At 61.0% G+C, this 11836-nt stretch overlaps 1 long non-coding RNA gene across 1 annotated transcript; it reads left to right on the forward strand.

The window, feature by feature from the left end:
- Nucleotides 1-376: 376 nt before the first annotated feature.
- Nucleotides 377-997, forward strand: LOC143390643 (uncharacterized). Its single transcript, XR_013090245.1, has 2 exons — nt 377-452; nt 654-997. It is a non-coding gene; the product is annotated as an uncharacterized LOC143390643 (long non-coding RNA).
- Nucleotides 998-11836: the final 10839 nt, after the last annotated feature.

The following is an 11836-nucleotide window of genomic DNA, read 5'->3' on the forward strand; positions in this document are numbered from 1 at the left end:
CAGCAGGCTCAGGCCCCGTGGCCACTGGCCTGGGGCCCATTTCTGGCCACAGGAGGATCCTGTTTTTAGCTCAGGTCGTGTGTGATGAAACCCTGCCACGCAGAACCCAGTGACAGGAGTGTCAGCAGGAAGGGAAGACAGGAAGGAGCAGCATCACCCCAGGCTCCTCTGACAAGCAGCAACGAGCCCCGATGCTCTCCAGAATGTCCCTCCAGGGTGGCAGCAGGATGGGCTGGGAGAACCCTGCTCGCGGGAGCTCACGGGACTGGCAGGACAGGGTCGAGCAGAAACCCTCCTCCTGGCTGTCCTTGGCCAGCAGTTACTCTGGGCTGACCGAGGCTAATTGCCTTTTACCCCCGATCTCACAGATTCCTTCCACAAAACGAGTGTGGCAAGACCACGTCACCAGGATTTGGGAAACGGAAGGCCCTGGAGGGTCACCAAGAGCAAAGGTGAGTCAAGATTGGAACCCAGGCCAACAGCTCCCTCAGGAGCCCCGGGTGGAGGAGACGGTCCAACCAGAGCAGAGCTCCTTCCTGCACAGCAGCGCCAGGGAGCCAGAGGACAGAGCCGGGAGAGGGCTCTGCTCAGGCACCTGCTTTCAGTTCTCCTACATGCTGGGCGTAACCATGTCTGATCTGTGTCCCCACCAGGTTCCATGTGCCGGGCACGTGGGCCTCAGGGCAATGGTGCCTGGAGGAGGGATATTTAAGACGCCGGCTCCCTGGGAGGTCCCCAAGTCAACTGGCAGTGCCCCTGGGAAGAAGTGAGGGTTTCCGGTCTCTATGGTTCCCTGTTTGGTGATGTAAGCTCTTCGTCTCATACATGCTCCTGTCCTCCACCATGAGTTCCTCACCGAGCCAAGCTGATGCCAACAGCGTATCCTCAAATCCCCAGAACTGTGACCTACATAAGTCTCTTTTTCCTTTTTAAAGACAGCCTGCCTTGGGTATTTTGTTATGGTAACAAAAACCAACTTAAACATTGTCTCATAGTTTTCATGCCTAAGTGTGGTTCAGTCATTTACAACTTCCATTGCCTCCCCCGTAAGTCCTGAGGGAAAGGACCTTCCCTTCTGGTAATATTTGGCATCAGTATCTACCACAAATAGAGCCTCCTCACTTCTACAAATGAGGCTCTGGAGCCTTGAGAAAGGAGACCCGTCATGAAAGTGAGGAACTGATTTGAGCCTCTTCCGTACGCTGGGTTTTCCGCAGCACGAACCTCCTTTAATCCAAACCGTGGGCTCGTGGGGTCACCTTGTCTTATAGGAAGGACTCAGGCTCCAAGAGGGAGCCTGAGTTTGGATTTAAGCCCAAGTTGTGAACCCCAAAGGCCCCAGACCCCGTCAACACCTTCCACGGAGTTCTCACTTGGCCACATCCTTGGGGGGGCCATGCAGGGTGGAGTGGCACCTATGACACCTCAGTCCTCCCTGCACGGCTGGACTCCACTTATCAAAACCAGGGCTCTCGCCACGTGTCCTTCCCTCTCCGTGTCCATCACGGGGCCAGCGGGACCAGATGTTCAGAGATGACCTTAAACCCTCGGAGAATGGGAGTGGGGCAGTGGTGTAAGGGGCCACGCCTCTCAGTGGGGAGGGCTGTGGGCGGCACCTCAGAGCCCCCAGACCTGAGGCTGGCCCTTGCAGCCAGCTGGAGACCAAGTGAGCAAACAGGCCACGGCCGACCACAGGTGAACCCAGGGTCTGACCCACACCTCGGGGCCAGACCAGGAGAGCAGCCCGGTACCTCCAGCGGCAGCCCAGGGGCCTGCAGAAGTCAGCCCACTACCCCTGTAACTGCACCCTCCAGGGGTCGCCCAGACCCCAGGCCCGACTAAAACCCGGCAGCCTCCCTGATCTTTGGGCTTATTACAACTTAGGAGGAAGCAGAGACTGCCCCACAGGCTTCCTACGCGCCCCAGGGGCACTTCCGCCAGCCCTGCGGCCTCCCCACCGCAGCCTCCACCTGGGCCCTCGGCTCGGAGTCCTCCCTGCTCTCCACTGACATGCCCCTGCCCTCTGCCCGCCTTGCGGTCAATGCAAGTGGTGGTGGAGCTGTCCTGCTCTGGCCGGCTCTGAATCGTCAGCTTTCCCGTTCTTGCTTGCTTGTCTTTGCCAAGGGCACTCACTACCTGAGGCCCCCCAGGCTCGGGGCCAGTTAGCAGCGTCTGCCATGGCCACAGGTTTGGGGGTCAGAGCACAGACCAAGGACCTTTCCCTGCCTACAGCCCTTCAGCTGTATCAGCCAGAGAGAGGCCCGAGTGGCGGCCCCCTCCGCCTCTCCATCCCAGCAACAGGCAGCCGTGGGGGAGGAGGGGACTGCCCGCCCACCGCGTCTAACAAGAGGACAGCTCGGGGCTGGGCAGTTTCCACTCTCGCCCCTACTCACACTGGGATGAAAGAGCGAGCTTGGGAGCGTGGAGGGCAGCAGTAGATGTCCCCAGAGTCTGTCCTCCAGACATGAGTCAGCAGAATGGACGAGAGCCCGTGGCCAGAGTCCCCTCTGGGCAGTGCTGCCCAGCAAGGAGCCGACTCCCTCAGCACGCTGCAGTCAGTGTGTAAAGCAGCCCCCCAACAGGGACATCTCCAGGCCCCCGCGCAGGATCAAGTGCCATTCTCAGCCATGGAAGGAGACAGGAAGTGCTGGGAAGCACTTCCGGGTCGAGCACACCCCGGTGGACACCTGGCCACCAAGCTCCTCTCTAAGGAGCACTCGGGGAAGCCCTGGGCTGAGCCCTAGGGAGCGGGGAGGAGGACTTCCTGAGAGGGGTAGCTGCTCGGGCTCTGCCTGAGCAAGGTGAGCGGGCCTCACTGGGGCTCACGGGGTGGCCCTAGCGAATCTCAAGGACAGAGCCACTCGGGCGAGAAGGGCCACCTGCACCCTGTCTGATGAAAGCAAGAGGGAAAGTCCCTGTGTTTGGAGCCCAAGGGAAATGGACACCCTATCCCACTGTGGGTAGAGGTGGAGCAGGTGGCTCTCCCGAAGGCCCCCGTCACTGTACACAAACGCAGGTCTTCAACTGGGATTGGTAGTCCTCACCTGGAGAGCCGGCTGGGAGATAGCAAGCCGCACAAGGAAGGCTGCTGCAGTCGTTTGTTGGTTGGTTCATACCTAGTCCTGGGGGCTGAACCAGGAGCGCTACCATGGAGCTACACCCCAGCGCATTTTATTTTTTAAGACTTGCTAAGTTACTGAGGCTGGCCTCAAACTTCCAATCCTCCTGCCTCGGTCTCCCTAGGGGCTGGGATTACATGGGTGCAACTCTGCACCCAGCAGAAGCATTCTTTATCTTGATGAACAAGGGGACCTTCCTCAGTGTCCCTCAGGAGCAGACAAGAGGGCCAGAGTATGCTGTGCTCATTGCAGCAGAGCAGGCATCTGGCCTGGAAGGCCATTCACAAGAACAGGGAGATGCCTAACTCAGCCCTGCCTAGCACCCTCCTCACCAAGGGAGGGATCCACACGGGAAGAGCCGTGAGGCCCAGCGTGCAGCGTGCTCCTCTGCCCTCTGGCCCCGCGGCCCCTCCGGCCTCGTTTCCACACCCTTGGATGAGACAGGACAGAGTGAATGACGAGGATGCTCACCAGGACCTGGAGGTGTCCTGCCACCAGCAGACCCCTGGGAATGTGACCAGCATGCTCAGGCACAGGCCAGAGGGACAATGAGGGAGCCAGGCCACAAAGGACCCCAGGGCTAGTGCCTACCCTCCCTGCAAGCTGAAGGAGGCAGGGCCAGAGACCCAGGTCCCCTGCTCATGCCCAGACAGCACCCAGGACCTGCCCAGCTGGGAGAGCCGCAGCCTGCTCACCAGCGCAGATGTGGCCCCTGGGAGTCCCAAGAGGTGCATGCGAGAGCCAGAAGGCCCTGTGGAGGTCGCTGCCCGTCCCTCTCTGCGTGTCCATGCAGGGCTGTCCGACCGTCGTGTAGACCTGGGCCGCGTTTCCTCCCGTGTAGACCTGGCTGAAGTGTGTGAACGTCCACGGTGAGCACACAGGCACTCGGTGGAGAAAAACCTGCTTTCAATGAGTGGCCGAGAGATGTCACCAAGAACCTCTGGAGGGTGGCGGGGCTAACCTGGCATTGGCACCCGGCCAAGGAAGGCCATGAACTGGGCATTGCCTGGTCATGCCCCAGGAGGGAAGCTCTCCACTGCCAGATAGGGCCACCTCGGTGATCTTCACAGTGTCCCCAACGACACCCACACAGGCCCAGCTGCTGCCTCCACTCCTGTCCCAGGCCACCCAAGCACATGTCTGCCCAGAGCTCTCCCCAGCCACCCTGGCCTGGGGGAGGGGCAGGAGGCCCTGAGCAGGACCTGGCACGGTGGCAGCTGGCAGCAGTTAGGAAAGCTCAGTCTCACCTCGAAGTAGCTGTGAGAGCTGGGCACACCTGCGCCTCCCTGGGCCACTGTCCAGTCCTCCCAGCACCAAGATGGAGCCGACTCCTTTGCAGTCCCGCCCAGCCCCAGGAATCCTGTGACTTCACGGGTCATGGTTATTACCCCTGGATAGACCCTGAGGCCCAGCACCACCAGTTGAGAATCTGATTCCAGAGCTGAGCACTCCGCGGAGACCTGGGGAACATGCCCCTGTGCCAGTCAGGCCTTGGCGTACTGAAGTCGCCCTCGCCTTACACGGAAAACCCATGTCTGCTGGCCTCCCCTGGGCCTGGGCCTCTTTAGGCTCTGGGCCCTGGGTCTGGACAGAGTGTGACACTTATCCCCGCAGCGATGACATGTCTCCCGGCTCTGAGGCACAAAGGCTGGGCCAGACGCTGGAGTGATCTCCATCGTCCTGAGATGCAAACCCACCTGTGACACCGCAGGCCCTGCCCCTGGCCAAGCAGGACCACAGAAAGGCAGGACAGCACGGGACCTGGGTCTAGCCGGGCCTAGATCCAAATCAACTTCTACAAATATAATCCTGAGTGCATTCCTCGGCCCCATGAGCCCAGAGTCCCCCATGGTCAATCTTGAAAGGGTTTTTCTGGGTGCTCCGTGGCAAAGGCAAGCTCAGCCCAAAGAGCTGGGCAGTGGGCGCCCGGGAGCCGCCATGGGCCAGCAAAGGATGTGAGGGTGGGCCATCACCCTGCTCTGTCTCCTCTGGGTGTCCATCTCCATGGTCCAGGCATGTGCGCCATCCACCCTGCGGTCCCAGGGACTGCACCCTGACCGTCCACTGGCTTCGTAGCGTGCCCTGCCCTGGGTAGGTTCTCACACACCTTCTAGAACTTCCTGGGATCACCTCCAAAGACCACTCACTCCCGAGTCTCTGCTCAGACTGCTTCTGAGGGAGCCCAGCCGAGGCACTGTGCCCACACTCCCAGCGTTTTCCACTTGGTGTGGGGGTATGGCATGGGGCCCAGACTCAGGGGGCCCCAGACTCAGAAGCTGGTGGCTGCTTCCCCGCAGTGACTCAACAGGGGGGCTGGCCATGTCTCCCCAGGGGCAGTGATGGCAGTAGCAATGACACAGTTAGTGGTGACATCTCCCCAGAGTAAGAAGCACCCTGGGTTTTGGGTCCCCTTGTTCTCCTGTAAGTTGGCCCCACATGTTCATCCCTGGGGACATGTGGCTTAGAGGGCTGATGGAACTGTGCCTGGCTTCTTGTGTTCACGTACCTAAAGATCCTGCAGGGTCACTGGTGTTTCACTGCCTGAGCACATGGCCAAGCACCAATGCTGTGGGTGGACCGTGGGGCTGCTGGCCGGGGCTCCCAGGCCTCAGTGCTGGGAACCTGTTGGTGACAGCTCTCCAGCACGGGTGAGCTTCCCCAGGAGAGGTGCTGCCGAGCCGCAGCTGGGACCCATTCAACACAACACGCAGACTGGCTCTAACTGCGGGTCCGTGGCTCCCCACCGCACAGAGCCTTGGCATTCCACCCACCTGATGCCCATTCCTGCCCAGTGAGGCACGAGGGCGGGAGCACTGTCCCCCTGTGACAGACACTCAGCAGCTGGCCAGACCCGTGAGCAGCCAAAAGCAGGACACCTGCCCTTGCCTCTCCGGGGCAGGCCTGGCTCTGGAGGGAGGTGACTGCCCGCTGTACTCCCAAGAACCCAAGGCCAGCCTGCAGGGGCCCAGGGCAACGTGTCCTCTCCGTATCCTCTTTAAGCCCAGGTCGGACTCGGCCAGGCCCGCACAGCCTCAGGCGGCCCCTGAGAGGGAGGTACGAGGTTGCAGACTCGACTCGTCCCTCCCTGACGTGCAGAAGCTGACGTTCGGGCCCTGCTCCTCCCCCCACCCCCTACAGAGAGCACACCAGCCCGGGCTCCTGTGGGTGGGGCAGAGTTCCAGACGGCCTGGTCACCCACCTTGAGTCCATGCCCTCGGGTGACCCTCCCTGAGTAGGTCACTCAGCCCAGTAGGTGAGACTCACCTGCCCGCAGAGGTCACGTGACTGTGCCCTTGGCCCCTCCCCTGTCCTCCTGCCCCCTGGCAGCGGCGGCTGTCAGTCTGAAGAATGTGAGCAGGTCTGGGATCCTCCACCCCTTGGCTGGGTACCTTTGCCCTTCCTCTTCCCACCTCTGAGCCTCAGTTCCCTCCCCAGAGAGAGGGAGTCTGGGGTCTGGAGCCTCCCAGTGTCTAACTGGCCCCACGTCTGTGTGAGCCCTGTGCAGCCTCAGGTGGAACAGAGGACCCTCTGCCCCGCGGAGCCCCTGTCCGGCTGAGAGGCCAGTTTCCAAGCCTGCTGTTTTATTCTAGACCCATCTATCTGCCACTGGGAAGGCCACCGCCTTCTGTCCTGGGGGAGAAGCCTGGAGGTGTCCCCTGTCACCCGGGAGAGCACTATGATGAGCAGGGGACATCCAGCCCAACGGGGGAACATTCCAGAATGTCCAGGCAGTGAGGAGGTGGAGCAGTTAGGGCCTGAGGCACATCAGGGCCACAGTCCCTGGGCTCAGAGGGAGGAGCCTGCGGCCCACCCAAACGAGCCAGGAGAGGACACACGTGGCCGGAGCTGCAGAACAGGGGCCTCCAACAGGAGCCAAGGACCTAGAAGGCAGCGGGCCTTCGGCAGGAAGGCAGACCCAGGGCCATCTGTGTGTCGTCTGGCCAGGGGTCGCCTGCCAGGACCAGCTCCATCAGGAGTCTGAGGAGTGGAGGCCTAGAGACCAGCTCCCCAGGTCACTGAGCAGGAGGGGGCGGGGTCCGAGCACCGACGGGAGGGGCACCAGCTCAGAAGCTGCGACCCCCTTGTGGGGAGAGTTCCAGACGGCCTGGTCACCCACCTTGAATCCATGCCCTCGGGTGACCGCTCCCTGAATCTGGGCAGAATTGACCAACAGACTATGGAGAATGGAGGGTGGGTCCCTTCTGAGCTATGTTACATGGGACCTTGACATCCATCTCCCTGAACACAGGCCCAGGCTGGCTCGGCTGCAGCCAGCTGCCATTCTGGGGAGCCCTGGTGGCCATGAACTGGGACACCCAGCCAGTGGCCTGCAGGAAACAGAGGCTCTTGATTCTACATCCACGAGGAGTTGAATTCTGCCAGCGGAGAGCCTGGGAGCCAATCCTTCCCAGGCTTGCTGGGTTTGTGTGGCCAGGGGCAGCAGCACCGGCTAACTGACCCTCGAAGTGGACCCACAAGTGGAGCTGTTAAAACAGGTGCCGGCTGAGTGTCCTCCACCAGAGATACTCAGGACCAGGGGGTTTCAGGTTTCAGAGTTTTCCAGATTGGAGGAGATTGTCAGAGTTTTCCAGTTTGGGGGAGATTGATCCCTGATGCAAAAATCTAAAATACACTGAAATCTGAACTTTGAGCCTCATCCTGGTGCTCAGAAAGTTCCCAATTTCAGAGCATTTCAGATTCGGGGTTTGGGGATCAGGGATGCTCAGTCTGACCTGGACGGGCGACAGTGGCTTCAGAACCATACGGGGGAACAGATTCCAGGGATGGAGGTAGAGGACTCAGTGCCTTGATCAGACAAAGTGGTAGACTGCACTGGCCGGTCACTGCCCCGGGGCCGGGGGACGAGGAACGCGGTGCTGGAAATGAGGAGGGAGTCCTCGCCACACACACAGGGAGAAAGTTCTGCAGCTGCGTGGGTGCTCTCTGGGTCACGATGCAGGATGCGGGAGGGTGTTGAAGGCACAGCTGTGTGGCCAAAAGGAACCAGAACTTGATTTTGAAACTCCTATACCTGTGGGATGGCAGGTGGTGCTGTTGTGGCCACAAGCAGGCAGCAGGACAGCTCAGCCCAGAGAAGGCCACCAGCGAGCCTGGCCACCCTGTGGCTGGAAAGACCAGGACAGAGAGCGTGTCTGCCTCCTGGCCTCCAGGGAGCTGGGGGTGCGGTCCCTTGGCCTCCCCGGCAGAGCCCACACTGGAGAGAGCTTGCAGCAGGAAGACCCCCACACAGCTTTTCCAGGGGTGTGACCCTGGGGGAGGCAGAAACATCTCTGAAAAGGACTTCAGCTGCAGACAGGAATGCTGGGGGCCATGGAGGGCCACTGGGCCATGCAGCTGTGACATCCACCTGGGCAGGAGAGGGCACCCCCGAGTTCTCCTGGCAGGAGCAGCCTGGCTAGCCACTCAGCTGTCCAGAAACACCAGGGGAACTCGGGGCTCAGAACCCAGAGCCCAGAGAGCAGAGCCAAGGGCCAGGGGCAATCATTCCTGTGACTGCCAGCTGCCAGGGAGCTTCCCTGCCCAGGTGGATGTCTCTGCTGCATGGCCCAGTGGCCCTCCATGGCCCCCAGCATTCCTGTCTGCAGCTGCCATCCATGCCCTTCCATCAGCACGCTGGGCATGGTTGGGACATGGAACACTTGCCTCTTTAGACTTCAGGATGGCACCCACGGACCTCCTCCACCCCCAGGCCTGCTTTGGACCAGGGTTTCTGCACTCCGAGCGGGTGCTGTCATGGCTCCCCTGGGAGCTCTGAGAAGGAAGGACGTTTTGCGTCCAGGAGGCGCGAGCATGGGGCTCCAGAGAGACAGACTCACCCGAGGTCTCTGCCATGCGTGCTCCTGGAACTTGTGCCCTCTGCCATCCTCCTCTTGTACGGAGGCAGGACCTGTGACTTCCTGCAGCTCCTGGAATAAGGCCAAGGAAGGCCACCTCCTGATTGCCTCACATGACACGGCCGGCAGCACTGTCTTGCTGGCAGACCCCCACCTCGCTGGCCCCTATGAGGAAGGCTATGCGTCGGAGAGGCCTGAGGCCAGCCTCCCCAGCCACTGGCTAGGTCCAAAGGCCTCAGTGTGACAGCCTGCCAGGGCCCAGACCTTCCCAGCAGCCACATGAGCTTGGCAATGGATCCCCCCAGTCGAGCCTGCAGACGAGCAGCCAGCATGGCCAACTGCGTGACCTGCCAGGCCAGGCCAGGGTGCTTCCCACAGACACCACAGGGTACTACCTGGGTGTTGCCTCACGTGCTGGGTCTGTGGTGCATAACCCAGCACCAGGTGACTGGCTTAGATGAGGGCTTTGCACACCTGGAGAGCCGGTGAACGACACTGAGCACTTGAAAAAAAACCACCTGGGGTTTCAAGAACCGTGTGTAGACTGCAAAGTGCTGTAGGACTGCAGGAGAGCCCTGAGGCTCCTGGGACCGTCGGCAGGAGCGAAGGCAGACCCAGGAGCCCAGGGCCCTGTGCTGAGCAAACCCACCCAGGTAGACGAGGCTGCCCCTCCCATGACCAAGTCCAGGGAAACAGGAGGGTCTCCAGCTCAGCTCAGGGCTGCAGATCGTCAGCGTGACGGCCTGTCATGGCGCTGCTCCTGGCAGTCTCGACGCTGGCCTCCGCTGTGGCCTAGAGAAACATTTGGGCTTTGGATGAGCACTTGATCAGCTCTGGCCGCCAGGGCAAAATAGCACAGATGGCTTCCCCAGGAGATGTGTGTGGCTCCTGCACTTGAGGCTGGCCGCCCAGGAGTCCGGGTTCTGGCGAGGGCCCTGTTCCCACCCCACCGATAACCCTCCTCATTGTCCTCATGTGGGCGAGGGGAGGCAGAGAGACAGACTGAGACAGAGAGAAACAGAGGCAGAGAGACGGCGGCCGAGAGAGAGAGAAACAGGAGCTGAAGAGAGGGACCAAAAGGCGCGGGGAGGAGACAGACAGAAAGACACAGACAGAGAGGGCTTGCCTCTGACAAGGACACTGATCCCAACCCACCAGGGCTCCTCCCTAGTACCTCTTTGATCACCTCCACAAAAGGTCTGTTTCCAAATGTCACCAACCAGGAGTTGGGGCTTCACCACATGAACCTGAGGGGACCCGACTCAACCCTTAATTACACCCACCACCACCTGCAAGGGGCGGGGGGCTCTCTCTGCATCAGCCCCAGACAGCGTGTGGCCTGGGGCGAACCTTCTGTCACAGGACAGAGAACCGCTAAGTCACTTCTCAGATGTCCCCCGGTGCCCCTGCACACCCAAGAGCAGTAGTGTTCTGAAGGAAAGCGGGCCATGGTGAAGTGGGTTGGGGGCAACTGGAGGGACCCCTCCAAGGCTGTGAGCCATGTGGCAGGGAAGACACCCGGACACCGTGGGGACAGCTCTCCTGCTGGACAGGGTGAGGGCAGTTCTTCCCACCCAGATGGCATAGGGCCACTGTCCTGCAGGGTGCAGCCACTGCCTCTGGTCACGGTACGCCAAGGTGGGTCAGAGCTGGCCCCCTCCTGCAGACAGAGATGCCCCGGGAGCCCAGGCGGCGCTGACTCACATTTCCCGAAGCCAGTCCCTGCCTGATTCACGTTTTATTGCTGCTTTATTGCAGGACTGAGAGGTCACCTCTTCTGCCAACCCCTGAGCAGCCAAAATGAGCAGCATTTTCCTTCCTCCAGGAACCTGAAGGGCGTCCGAGGTCCAGCAGCACTGAGCTCCCTGCCTGAGCTCGTCACCCCAGGCAGCCGGCACAGGGCGAAGCCCAGGGAAGGACCTGGAGCTTTACCCTAAGCCCCAGGGCAGACAGGAGCCCTCACACTAGGAGCCTGTGCCTCCAGCAGCCACCTGCTTGTCCCACAAGCCCAGCCCCTGGGCTCAGAGCAGCACCCACACACCCAGCCAGACGTGCCCCAGGCCTCTCCGTGCAGAGGAGCCTGCAGAGTGTTGTGAGAATGACCGCACTGGGCACGTGCTCCCTCCTACCTGGGGCTGCACATCACCAACAGAGCCTGGAACACAGCTGGCCTCCAAATAGATACAGCTGAGCTTGCCCAGACATGGTGGCCCTGGCAAAGGGACGGGCCCCAGCCCTGCTGCGAGAGGGGAAGACACGGTAAGGAGCAAGGGGACCCAGGACACCCTGAGCCAGCCTGCCCCCCTCCCTGCCTCTGACTGGCCCCTGTGAGAGCCCGTCAACCCTTTCCTTATCCATCTCAGTATCTGTGAAATAGAAGCAGGGAGCGTGTCCCTCCAGAGCAATGGGGTCCTGGCGCCTTTGTAGGAGCTGCTGGGTGGCACAGAGTGGCCCCCAGATTTCCCTTCAAGAGGGACACACTGCCTAGCATGGGGTAAGCCTGGGCCCACAGGGCTGCTGCCTCTGGGCTCACCTGCTTTCCCACACAATGTAGCTGCATGGGAGGTCCAGTCACTGTATGTGACAGAGGACACTCAGGCAGGGGACGCCACATAATGCAGGACACTGCTCTGGGGCTCCTAGTGAGACAGGACAGGGTCTCCTGGGGCCTGCCCCAGAGGTCAGCCACCTTACCTGCCCATCTTAGTCCATCAAGGGGCACAGCCAAGCGCCAGCCCTGGGCCTCCACACAGAGCAGGAAGCTGCCTCCCTGCTTGGAGGCCGGAAGACCAACATCAAGGTGTGCAGGCGGGGTGGCAGGTGAAGGCCCGCCCCCCAATGACAACTTGAGGTGGCACCCTG

This window comes from Callospermophilus lateralis, chromosome 2, assembly GCF_048772815.1.
Source record: "Callospermophilus lateralis isolate mCalLat2 chromosome 2, mCalLat2.hap1, whole genome shotgun sequence".
Classification (NCBI taxonomy): Eukaryota; Metazoa; Chordata; class Mammalia; order Rodentia; family Sciuridae; genus Callospermophilus; species Callospermophilus lateralis.